This window comes from Crinia signifera, chromosome 1 (genome assembly GCF_055691185.1).
Source record: "Crinia signifera chromosome 1, ASM5569118v1, whole genome shotgun sequence".
In the NCBI taxonomy this organism is placed as follows: Eukaryota; Metazoa; Chordata; class Amphibia; order Anura; family Myobatrachidae; genus Crinia; species Crinia signifera.
Window position 1 is genome coordinate 70,507,736 of NC_139217.1, and position 14,096 is coordinate 70,521,831.

General features: G+C 44.1%; 1 protein-coding gene across 1 annotated transcript in view; it reads left to right on the plus strand.

The window, feature by feature from the left end:
* Positions 1-9,538: 9,538 nt before the first annotated feature.
* The window catches only part of KCNIP4 (potassium voltage-gated channel interacting protein 4), a 567,010-nt gene continuing 562,452 nt past the window's right edge, over positions 9,539-14,096 (plus strand). Inside the window, exon 1 of the mRNA XM_083161413.1 lies at positions 9,539-9,576. The gene's annotated coding sequence lies outside the window, so the exon portion shown is untranslated. The remainder of the gene's footprint in view (positions 9,577-14,096) is intronic.

Sequence of the window (14,096 nt, forward strand, 5' to 3'; positions counted from 1 at the left end):
TAAAAAACACTTTGTAATCAACAAAACTGCAATACCTCCATTGAATTAGGATGTTTAAGAAAATGACTAAGAAAATTTGCGTATTTTTAATGAACTTTACCATTAGAATGTATGTACAGTAACTTGGCCTCATCCCTTGTGTTCAGTCATGACATTGTGAAGTTACTGCCCATTTCGGTTAGTCAGCACCTAACTCAAAGTAACATACTGTAGTCTAAGTATAAAGATGCTTTTACAGCTTGTCAGCGAGAAGACACTGACCATGGGTGCATAAATATTTTATTTTGTGCAATCTAGGTCTTTAACTTCAGCATGAGAAACCCTGCACCCTCCAAATGTGACACTGTATTGTTTTGGTACTTTATAAGTGGGTCCATGAAAGCCATCAGCAAAATTCCCATCATATTAATTAATGATTACTATGAATTTTGTAAAATTTTAAAATTCACCAGCTGGACATATTCCAAAAATTCTATAACTGGTCCGGAATAAATAAAAAAAAAAATAACAACCCACATACATAAAAAATGACCATTGTCATTTAATTTAATAAAATATGGCAGAAAATCTACCTTATTTTAGAAACTGTCAATTTAATATCTGGACCAACAATCCCTTAGGGAATATAGTAATTCAGTTTTTGGAAAGTACAGAATGTATCTGTGTCAAGACAGAGTAATTTACATTAGTGGGAAAATCAGGATTTCTGTAATGAAAGCTGCCTGGTTATTCTCTTCCATGTGCTCAGTGGTAGTGCAATTGCGTCGGGCAACTCTTCAAAAACTTTCTCCACGGAATCCATACCTCCCAACTGTCCCACTTTTTGTGGGACCATCCAATTTTTGGGGTAACTACCTAGGTGCCGGTAATGTATCACGGTGGGGGGTGGACAGTTGGGAGTCCTCCTGCTCGGAGCAGCAGAGCGGGGAATAGATGCTGTGCGAAGAGTGGCTGAGGGCATGACCAGCAGCTTACACAGCACTGGCAATGTCCCCAGTATTGATGTGAAATATGGGTGTGGCCTGCAGCCACAGCATTCCTTCAAAACCACGTCCCCTTTGACATAGGCCACAATGTTGGGTAGTATGACGGAACACATACTTTACACCTTTGGGGCAGATGCAATTAGCCACAGTTCTCTAGAACAGTCTCTTCCCCTGTTTAAAATGCCCCAAACTATTTAATTGCAGACCCTCAACCAATTAGCAAGCATCTTCTAGGCAACAGTTAGCACTTATTGGGGGATGCTTGCCCACCTTTTCGGGGGCCTGGAGCACCACCCAATTTTCAGGAGCCTCTTGGCTAGGGCTGGCCAACCTGGTCCTCGAGATCTACCAACAGTCCATATTTACCAGGTCATCTAGCTGGTACACAGGTGTAGCCATTACTAACTGTTACATTTTCAAACCTGTGATGCATTTAATACTAACCGACACATTTGCAGGTGACCAGGAAAACATGAACTGTTGGTAGATCTTAAGGACCAGTTTGGCCACACCTGATCCTGGCCATTCCAGGAGGGTAGGCAAGTATGACATACAAATAGAGCCACCTTCGTTCATCCAGCTGGCACACCGGAGCTGTCCATCTCAGCACACGCCACACACACACATAGGACTTTGGTGGGAATCGAACAATGCTAGTGCTCATCCCACAGCCACAGTGTCCCTCTGTTTGTTCAAGTTAAATGAAAGCGTGGTACTTGTGTAGTTTGGCGGCGCCCATCGCATCGCATACCATAAGGCATACGATGGTATGCGATGCGACGCGATATCGCGCGATGTTGTACAATGCCATACAATTTTAAAATTGTATGACATTGTATATGGCATACAATGCCATACAATGCGATGCGATGCAATTAAACATTGTATAAGCACCCTAATGGGTGCTTACAATGTTAAATGCACCCCCCTGCCACCCCCCCACTATAAACGTGAACCCGAAGCGTGGTGAGCGCAGCGAGCCCGCGAGGGGCGGCGGTACGCGTCCTCCGACCTTTTCATACCTCCACTATCCACATCGGCCTGGAGGTGAGAATAGAAAGTGTAGCGAGCGCAGCTTCGGGCTCGGTGGCTCGCTGCGCTCGCTACACTTTCTATTCTCACCCAACGTGGATAGTGGGGGTATGAAAAGGTCGGAGGACGCGTACCGCCGCCCCTCGCGGGCTCGCTGCACTCGCCACGCTTCGGGTTCGCGTTTATAGTGGGGGGGTGGTGTGGGGGTGCATTTAACATTGTAAGCACCCATTACGGTGCTTAAAAGCACCCTTTAGGGTGCTTATACAATCTTTCATCGTATAGGGGCAAAAATTGCGTCGCATCGCATGCCATCGGGTGCATGGCATGCCATGCGATTAAAACATTGCGCGATGGAAATCGGGGGCACCGCCAAAATACACAAGTACCGCAAGCGTACTCATCCAAATCTCAGTGACCAGTGTACGGTCTCAGGAGGTGGAATATTTATGGTCATTATAAATAGATGCTCTCAACTTAATCACTTTTTCGAGAGCTTATTATGCACAGTGCCAGAACACTGCAGATTAATTGTCAGAATCCAAGCCTTTTCTCAATTACATTTGTATAATTGAAAACAGCTATGATAACACCTGAATTGACAGAAGCATATGAATAAATTATATGATGTATAGTTTACCGTCATTTGTCATACATCATAGTCAAAAAAAAAATTCAGTTAGGTGTTGGCTTTCTTTTTTTTATCATTTCCCTTTTCACTCAGCTTTAGTTTTGCCAATAATTGCCCTGATGGGACAAAACATCACCTGATTGGCATATCTATTATGGGTGCAGGGTGTGCCAAGCACACAGGCCACTGGGTCTGGGGTACATGCACCCATATGCTTCTACCTACATCTCTGGAGTCCCATGTCAGCCTAGTGCTGCGGAACAGCAGAAATCACTGGGAAAATGGTGTGGCGGCCATTTTTCCAGAGATTTGTGTCTGTGCAATAGGGAAGTCCCTGGGAACATGGCCCGGATAAAATGTCCCAGGAGACCTGTGCAGGAGCAGTTTCCTCTGGTACAATGCCAGAAATTAGGGGTGACCACACGGAACCACAATTAATATAAAATTAACCATGCACAATCTAAAATCATATATATATATAACTGAATGAACTTAACAGTCAATTAATATATATGTGTATAGTGCTGCTATCAGTAGTATTCTGGGGTATTGAATATGCAAATATCTAAATACTAGTGTCTATTTAGTTTACTAGTATAGAGTGCAAAAAAACACAGAAATATAAACTAAAACTGTATTTATTATAAAATGTACAAGTTAAACGTGTTAACATTTATTACTGTTCTTCATGCATAATAAGACCACAATTTTTTTTTTTACAAAGGAGTTTGCATTACGTACAACCAGTAGAAAACCAAAGAGGAAAAAAACCCAGAGAGCATAAGTATGATCCAGGGTAGGTGCATTCATTTTAGGTAATAAATTCCACGGGTTATATATACCACTCATGAAAGGTACAAGGTGAGTTAGCCGTCTCACCTTGGGCGCACTACGTAGGATTACCCTGGGTGGAATAGGTCATGCCTAGAGTAGATTACATAAGATGTGGTGGTTGCATTGTACTAGTGCTTGCAGCAGGGTCCTAACACAACTGTCAGTTCAATGTAGTTCACATCCCATTAACGAGTATACCAGGTGAGACAGCCATGGTGGGCGCACTACACAGGGTACACTGGGAGACAGGGCCTTTGCAAGGTTTTTCGGCACCCTAGGCAAAACTTCCGCATACTGATCCGACCACCACCACCCACACACACCAATACCGACTTTCCAGAACCTCAGGTGAACAGGGGGAGGTGGCATCTTAGAAGTTGCATTTGCATTAAATTCAGCAAGGATGAGTCTTTCAGAGTCATTCTTATTTTTGTAATAGAATCGGGGTGCCCCTCAGGTTCAGGAGCACCCGGACAGCTGCCTAATGGTAGAACCGGCTCTGCTGGGAGATAAGCCACACAAGGAGCCAAGTCCTATATGGGACAACTGACACGTGCGATATTATTACTGTATATCAGGAATTCCCTAACTCACACCAACAGCCCAGGCCCCAATGCCATCTGTGCCTGAACACAGGTGATCCAATTAGTCCCTGGGTTATTTTGACTTAACCATCTCTATACTGTAACCTGAATACCACAAAAACCTGCATTGTCAGGACGCTGACCATCCTGCTCTTTATGAATAGTTTGAAATATAGTGCAACCTACCCTTAGAGGAACCATCCACAGCAGCCACCTGAGTTGCAGAGAGTAGTTTGTTTCTGGCAGGGTGTACATAGTACAGGTATAGCATACACTGGGATGTAGATGTATTAAGCCTTAACAAGAGATAAATGCAATGGTGATAAAGAGAGATAAATGTCCAGCCAATCAGCTCCTTACTGACTTTTTTCAAACACAGGCTGTAACATGGCAGTTAGCAGGTGATTGGCTGGCTGTTTATCTCTCTTTATCACCCTTGCATTTATCACTTGTTAAGGTTTAATACATCTGCCACATTGTGTGTGTGTGTGTGTGTGAGTGTGTGTGTGTGTGTGGGGGGTGTTTACAGGAATAAAATATGACAAAAATTATACTGAATTAATCATAATAACAGTGATACTAAATAATACACTGCTGGTATTTTATATAAGTGGTGTCCACCTCGTCTGCTCCATCCTCCTATTTCAATTTCCTATAAGTTCAAGGCACACAATTAGGTGAGGGGTGTCAGAGCTATTCAATTAGCGGGGCTTACATTATGCACACGCGCTTACGGTCCTGTCCAAGAGTCCTCAGAGCCAGACAGCAAAGTAATCGTAAGAAAAACACGAAATCTGGTCACTCGCGGGAAAAAACTCCACTGTATCCACAGTTTATGCAGAACCAGTGCATTTCTGTGCATGCGTCGCATTTTTTTTCTGTGGAAAAAATGCTATTTCATGGATTTTTACTTTCAATTATAGTGTGGCTAATTGAATACCACCAATATGAGTGAAACTAGGCAGAGATAAACCCTGTTGACATACAGTATGTCCCAGGATGCTGTGGATTATACAGAACCTGAGTGAGGGAGCACACACCAGCTGGCTGCAGCCACACACTGGCACCTGGGAGGATTCGCAGATTCCCACAGTGGAGAAAAAAAAAGGTATGTGCTCTGGTCAGTGGCGTAGCTAAAAAAATTTCTCCCCCCAGCCCAAAAAAATCCTGCCCTCCCCCCCCCCCCCCCCCCCAAGAAGGGGTGAGGCGATTGATTATGGGCGCCGCTGGCTGAGCAGACAGGCAACCTAGGCAGCAGTGGGCGCTGAGGTGGTCTCGCTCCATGCATATTTAATGAGCGGGGACAAGCCGCAGCGGGGTCTGTCACATATGTAGCTACGCCACTGCTCCTGGTTTATCTAGTACTAGTGATCAGCCCATCAACATGACGGAAACACTTCACAGCAATGTCAGATACTTAGAGCAACACCTGAATTGCTCTGTCAGGCACCATCTTGTGACCACCAGCGCGCTACAAACATGAATTCCCCCATAGAGGTGAGGAGACATACCTGGAGAAAATGAGACACATGCTGGTCTCATCGATACCGTATATGGAATGAACACAATGGTATATAAATACATGTAATTTCTCAGCATGTACAGTATAAAGCCTCCACTGGTACATTATTGTGCTGAAGAAGTGACTTTATTAAGATACAGTAAATGTTTTTTTATAATAATATCATGTTGTGCATTTTATTTCATTGCGTAAAGACTCTGAGAATATATTTGAAACGATTACTATATTTTAAGCAACCGTTTGTGATTATTATTTTAATTCTGAATACATTTTGAAGTTATTTAAATGGCTAATTCATGTGTGATGATTTCATTCATATCAGACTTCATTTGGCCATGAGTGCAGAATCACAATGTCATAATCTTTGTGCTTGTGCCCAGGGGCGCTGGAACGTTTTTAGGTTGGGGGGGCAAGATATAATCTCATTTTGGCGCCCCCTAAATTGCTATATGTTACCCCCGGGCACTATACACACTGGCAGCGGCATATACACGTTGGCATTATACACAGGGCAGCGGCATATATGCATGGGCATTATACACAGGGCAGCGGCATTTACGCATGGGCATTATACACAGGGCAGCGGCATATACACGTGGGCATTATACACCGGGCAGCGGCATATACATGTGGCCAGAGACTAGATCTCTGTGGGCCCCATAGCAAAAATTTTATTAGGGCCCCCCCATTCGGTTGTCACTATGATGATCTTAGGGGACAGGAGAGTCGGAGACAAATAGGGCATTGGGTAGAGGAAATACAGGGGTAAGGGAGTGAGAGGGTTTCCTGGAAAAAGAGAGAATGAGAAAGAGAGACAGGGTCTCAGGGTGAGAAGGGGGAGAGAGAAGGAATCAGGGACATGGTGTCAGGCATACGCAGGAGAAAGCAGGCTGTCACTTGCAGGGGCACGGTTGCAAGCACACACTTAGGAAAGGTTTTGGTGGGCTGTTGGCAGGCATGTGCAGGTCAGATAGGGGGAGCAGGAAAGTGAAGGTCAGAAGGGGGCAGGTAAGTGCTGGTCAGAGAGGGTCGGCAGGTAAATGCAGGTCAGAGGGGGGGCAGGTAAGTGAAGGTCAGAAGGGGCAGGTAAGTGCAGGTCAGAGGGGGGCTGCTACTACTACTATTACGCGCAGATGTCTAGAGTTGAACCATCGCACAATGACCAAGAGTCCTGGGACATAAACCAGTGAGCATCGAGAAGATGTAATGTCCATGACAGACAGAGTTCCTCAGTATATGCCCATGTACGAGGTCAGAGAGATGATGGTGACCCCCCCCCCACCCCGACCCCCCCGAATCACCCGTCCGCTCGCCCGCCCGCAGTACCTGTGTGCTGCTGCGTCTTTCATTGGTGACAGCCGGGCAGACTGTATGTGCGCTGCCCGTCTGTAGTCTCCGCAGGATAATCTTTATTTTCATATCTCCCGCTGGACCGGCGGGCAGCCAATCAGGAGCGGCGGCATTGATAGCCGCTCCTGATTGGCTGCCCGGCGGTCCAGCAGGAGATCTGTGAAAATACAGAAACTCCTTCCTCATACTAGTACAGCCGGGCAGCGCACATACAGTCTGCCCGGCTGTCAGCTACCTATGCGCGTGTGAGCGCAGATGCAGGGACGTCTCCCGTTGGCTGTGGCGTCTCTAGGGGGGTGCAGCAGCACGGCTGATTTTGGTGTCACCCCACTGACTGGTGACACCCGGTGCGGGCCGCACCCCCCGCACTCGCCTAGTGACGCCACTGCGCCCGCCCGCCTATATTAGCGCCTCAGTAATTTTGGGGGGGGCAAGCTGCCCCCTCGCCCCCCCCGTTCCGGCGCCACTGCTTGTGCCTGTTGTGTGCACACATTGCACAACAAGTGAATCTGCAGATGCTAAAATAACACAATTTTTTGAGCAAATAAATTAAAGTGGAAAAATCAGCACATGAATAGTTTGTGTTGGTAGTATGTTCAACTAAACCCAAGCAATTATAGTAAACTGTAGCACTATAATATGCTGTGTAATCTATATTAATATCTTTATTAATATTAAAGGCCGTGTTGCAATCACTAGTCAGGAAAGTATCCATAAAGAATTATATCATTGTAAGGGGAAAAAAGGGAAGGGACTATTTCATTTGGTAAGAGAACCCGCTATTTCATTGAAGGGAGGAACCAAAATCAAGCTCTGATATGTCTGTAGTTTGTGGGTTCTCCTTGAGTTTGCACAGGCTTCTCCAGATGCTCTGGTTTCCTCATACAATCCAAGAACACACTGCTAAGCTTGTTAGTTAGTAGGTAAGGATGCAGAATGTCATTTTGACTGTGGCAGGGACCAAATGTTCTCTGCAATAAAGCCCTGTAGATACCTTCTGAACCAAAGATGATATTTGAAGTTATCACGAGTTTCTGTGTAGAAGCTGCAATGCTAATCTGGTAGTTACACCACACATATTACTCCTCCATTGCTTCATGTGCTCTGCACTACTGTCAGGTTGGGAGACAGAGTCAGAACTAGCCTTCAGATTGGGATTGATTGCTTTACACTAGCCAACAGAATATGAGTTCAACTCAACACTAGCCACCAGAATATGAGTTCAACTCAACACTAGCCACCAGAATATGAGTTCAACTCAACACTAGCCATCAGAATGTGATTTCAACTCAACACTAGCCATCAGAATGTGAGTTCAACTCAACACTAGCCATCAGAATGTGATTTCAACTCAACACTAGCCATCAGAATGGGACTTCAACTCTAAACTTTCCAACAGAATGGGACTTCAACTCAACACTAGTCACTCACTGGAATGTACGTTCAACTCAACACTAACCACCAGAATGTAAGTTCAATTTAACACTAGCCATCAGAATGTGAGTTCAACTCAACACTTTTCATCAGAATGTGAGTTTAGCTCAACACTAGCCACCAGAATGTAAGTTCAACTAAACACTAACCATCACAATTTGTTTAACTTAACACTAGCCACCAGAATTTAAGGTGAACCCAAAGTGGCCATAATAGTAAGAGTTCGGCTCAACGTTAACCACCAAAATGTGAGATCAGCTCAACTCTAGTCACCAATTGTAAGTTCAGCTCAACACTAGCCATCAGAATGTTTGTTCAAATTAACATTATCCACCAGAATAAAGGGTCTTCTTGAACGACAATCTTCTGATGAAGTTAATACAAAGAACAGTGTACTTGCATTGTGACAGTGGAACTGAAGAAGGCAGGAAAGGAAAGGAGGGAGCACACTGAGAGCATAAGTAAGTGACATGGGAGACATCATAGAGCATCCTTTTGGGCATATCCAACTTTCTGGGCACAACACAGTCATAGCCCAGTATTTGAATAACATTTGCCCATCATTTCATATTAAATGCAGTGTTGCTGAATCCCTACAGAAATAAACAATTTGGTAGATTGAATAATATTGGCTTATTGCCCCACATCTGCATTTTTACTTTCTTTGCAAGCTAATTTATTATCCAAAAATGAATGACATGGGCTGCAAACAGCTTGGATGTCTGTAAGTGTGCTAGGTAAACGTTACAAGCTCCGCCTGTAGGCTGCGGGGATGCTGTATGTTCTGTTGGGAACACTGTGTAAGTAAATCTCTCCTGTAGCATATCCAGTTAACTACACATGTGCATTGCTGGCCAGGCTGTCTGCAGTGTGTCACTGTGGAGCAAGTCAGTGCTCGTACAGGGATACAGTCTCGTCGGCACACAGGCACTGAATCGCTATTTGCAGATGAATTAGATTCTTATTATAGAAGCAGCAAATCACTAAGATTTATTTTTTATTACTTCCTAAGGAATACCTATTAACTGAAGGACATTATTCGTGGAAAGAACGGTTCCTTTCTTTGGCTTCATCCATATATTGAAACATACTATAGGCTGATTTTGTGGCGTAAGATGAGTACCTGTAGGAAACGATGTAAACGTGAAATCCTGAAGTTTGTGCAGTACCTTGTAAGGTTGGCCACCGGCTCGCTCCATGCAGGTAAAGGTAAATTCCTTTTATATATATTATTTTTATCTATGCATTGGTTTGTTGTGTTGTTTTAAATGGTTGGCAACCAGTGAACGACTGCAGTAAGCATTTATATTTTTAGTGTTCTCGTAGATAAATACCCATCTGGATTCCTGTTTATGCACAAAATGTATAGCTGTGTATATTGGTTACATTGTATTGTTCCTGGTCTGTTGCATTGTCAATGGTTAAACTAAAACTGACTTTTTGTGTAGATGTGTATGTGGTGGAAAAGCTTAGTTTTTGTGACACTCTCTTTTTTTTTTTAAATATTTGTGTAGAAACAACTAGACACATATGTTTTTGAAAAATTTGACAACTTTTTTTGGTACTTATGAGTTATCCGGGCGCCCGATTTTTTGATTGTATGCCTTAAGTTAAGGCATACAATCAGATGCGATGCGATATCGCATCGCATGCGACCATCGGATGTGATGACCCGATTTTTCCATAGGAATCAATGTTAAAATGGACAGAGTCCATTTTAACATGGAATTCAATGGGAAAAAGGGGTCCTCTTCATACCCCTACTATCCAAGTGGGCATGGAGTTGGATATAAACCTGTGGCGAGCGTAGCGAGCCACCGAGCCCGAAGCGTGGCGAGCGAAGCGAGCCCCGCGAGGGGACGGTATTCTATGTCCCCTCGCGGGGCTCGCTACGCTCGCCACGCTTCGGGCTCGGTGGCTCGCTACGCTCGCCACAGGTTTATATCCAACTCCATGCCCACTTGGATAGTAGGGGTATGAAAAGGACCCCTTTTTCCCATTGAATTCCATGTTAAAATGGACTCTGTCCATTTTAACATTGATTCCTATGGAAAAATCGGGTCATCGCATCGCATCGCATCGCATCCGATGGTCGCATGCGATGCGATGCGATGTGCCCGATCCGACCCGATTTAGAAATCGGGCGCCCGGATAACTCACAAGTACCCTTTTTTTTTAAACTGCATGAAATGAACTGTACGCTGTTGAATAATAAAGCTTTATTAATTTGCACACAAAAAAAAGGCTATTTAATCACTGGAAAGCTCTGCAAGGGTTTCTGTTTCTTTGCAAGCATTGTATGTAGCCTTAAAAATGCATAAATGTGAGGATGATAAAGAGTGATAAACATGCAGCCAATCAGCCCCCAACTGTCATGGTGTAGACTGTGTGTGAAAAATCACAGTTGTGAGCTGATTGGCTGGGCGTGTATCACTCTTTATCACCCTCACATTTATCTTTTTTTAAGGCTTAATACATCTGCATACATTGTTTTATATTACAATAATCTGGATCAGTATTGACAGGCACAAATGTACCAATATGCAACATTGTTATCATGTGCACCTATTAATGTTACAAGACTATAGAACCGAGAGGGTGAGTGATGAGTCTGGATGCTCTGTGTCATGAGGACAAACTGAAAGGTTACTCCAGGGATGGTTTAGTCATTGGTAAGGACCCAGAATGTGGGCTCTGTGTCATGGATTACAGTGCTGTTGTAGTTTTCTAATAAATACATTTTTTTGTAAATTAATTTATTAAATTTGAACATTGTTTTGTTCTAAAATTCCATTTTTTTTTTAAACAGTCATGCTTCATTTTAAATAAGTAATTAGGAGGAAGTAACCGTATTATTCAAAACTGAAATGTGGTTCCCAAAGTTTATGCCCATACTGCTTGTGTGCCCCAGGCTGCAAAAGTTTAAGAAGCTGGATAATTTATTGTACCTACAGTACTGTGAATTTTAGGACTGGAAAATAAATGTGTTTATTTTGTGTTATTGTTTATGTAAACGTTGCAAGTGCTGAGTGGTGTGATGCATATGTTTCCTGTTTTGCACATTGCTGTTTTTTTTTATCCTTTCCTGATCTTAAGGGGCATACACACATTCATAGTGATGTGCGGTCCCACTCGTCGCCATCGCCCGCAGGGAAAGACAGTGCTGCTAGATCACAAGGCTTTTATTTTAAACAATACGCTTAGCCCCACTCAGCATGATTGCTCAGTACACAGCATTGCGGGGTGCATTGATAGTGCCGCTGAGCGATCTGTGTTGAACGTGTCGCTCAGCATCGCCTCATATGTACGTGGCTTTACTTTTACTAGTGGTAAATGAATGTACTACTGTAGGGGAATAAAGTCAAGTAGCCTGGAACAGAACGTGGTAGGCTCTGATGTAAAACAACTACACCAGTGGTTCCAAATTATTTTTGAACCAAGCCACCCCTAAACCAACATTTTCTTGTTGAGAAATTTACAGAAATCTGTTATATTGAGTAAGTTTAAATGACATCCTAAGGTTCAATTATGTGGTGAAGGACAGGATCCGCTTTTGTCTGTCCTCATATTTTCTAATTGGAAGCCACAGGTGCTGGTTTTGCCTATCACATTGATGATAAATAATTCACTTTAGTTCTAGACCACTTCCCGGAGCCCCCAAAGCACTTGGTTTAGGAGGCACTGCTCTATACACTTATCTTGTAATATTGTTCGTACATACCTCACTCTTGGATTTCCAGATTAAGCACTAACTGTAGGGCCGGATGAAAGGTTCCAGGCGCCCTAGGCTAATACACATGTAGCTCCCCTTGTAGGGGGTTATTCTAGTTCTCTCACAAAGGCACAATCTCAATCTCTCTTATGAACAAAACCATGTGCACTGCAGGTGGGGCTGATGTAACATGTGCAGAGCGAGTTAGATTTGGGTGGGGTTTGTACTTCAAACTGATATCTTAATTGCAGTGTTAAAATAAAGCAGCCAGTATTTACCCTGTACAGAAATAATCACTCACCCAAATGTAACTCTCTCTGCCCATGGTTTTGTCCATAAGAGAGTGATTGTGCCTTTGTGAGCGAACTAGAATAACCCCCTAAATGCTGATAAATACACTTGTATGGGCGCTCAGGGGCTCACCATTCATACTGCCCATGTGATGGAATGAAGTTATACAACTGGCATGTAGGATGTAATGCTTGTGGTCTGTGAAGGAGATGTTGGTTATAGGCTGCCCAGCTGGTGCTGTAACACAATGTACATAACATAATGGTTCAATCAGTAAGTTACACTGACACAGCCATCTGGCAGTCACCTTAAGAACTTTACCACAAGGGTCATAGGGGTGAGCAGGGCCACCAATAGGGGGTGCTGAAAGGGCCTGGGCAGCTCATTTTGCACACCGCAACCCCCCCTCCCGACTGCCTACACTTCACTGCGCTCAGTTCGCTGAACAAAGCAGGTCCCGGAGTGCACGCTTTTCAACCCAGAATGCCGGGGGCCAATTAAAATGCTGCACCGGATTTTGAGCCAATCAGAGCTCACATACCGGTAGCCAATCAGAGCGGTTGCCTGTACGCGAGCTCTGGTTGTCTCACCAGCCGGTGCTGCATTGTAATTGGCCGCCGGCTTGCTGAGTTGAAGAAGCCTGCACTCTGGGACCTCTGGGCTGCAACTTAGCAGAAGCGGAGATGGAGGAGCAGAAGCCGGGTTACGTTTAGTCAAGTGAGAAGGGGGGGGGGACCCGGACTGGAAATGAGTCCCAGGCCCCAAAATTCCTGATGGCAGCCCTGGGGATGGGTGACCGCTAACATGCATGGAATAAATTATTCCTTAATTTTAGCTTTTTTTCTCAGTGCTATTTTGTTGCCATACTACACACTTATCATTTGAAATATCAATTCTAGAATAACTACAATGCTCCTGTTCTGTGATATAATAGAAAGACCAATCTAGAAAATGTTTAAAAGTACTTAGAAGTTTTAGCCTTGTTGAGGCCTGCAAGATTCCCAAATGTCCTTCTTTTCTTCCAATTTGTCTCAAAGGAGCCTAAATATTAGACAATTGTGCTCTTCATATATGTGGAAATTGCTGTCCCGCATGATTGAGGGCAGACCTAAGTATCCCTACAATGTAATAAGACAGAATGCCAGAGGTATCAGAGGTATTTCTTGCTTTCCAGCCACCAGCCCGTGCAGCAAATTTCCCTTAGCATAGTGTGTTCGTGGGGATGGTATACTGCAAGATCTGCAGATCGTTGCTTTCCGAAACCTGCATGTGTCGGCTAATGCCATATTCAGATGGCAATGATCTGCCGCAGTCAGTGGGACAATAGTGGGTGTGATGTGATCCCGATGCATCTTCTGCACATGTGCAGCAGGAAACCATACATGCGCAGTAGCCCAGCCAGGGTCCGACCTCTGGAAGTAAAGTGATCATATAATGGTACTGTATACCTTGTTTCTTACTGATTGTGTCCCAGTCACAGGTCTTAAATCCAGGGTCAGAGTGCCGGGATTTAAGACCTGTGTTTACCCTTTCACACCACGGAAAAACCCAGGATTTCAAAAAATTCCCGGGTTGAAAAGCTTTAACCCGGGAATGTGCTTCTGGTGTGACTTGGGGTCAGACTTCACTCAGCAAAATCACCCAGGACTGGAAAATGCTGGTTAATTGCGGGGTGGACGGTGTGGAAGAGGTATTAGTGTTATACTGGGATTAGCCTCAA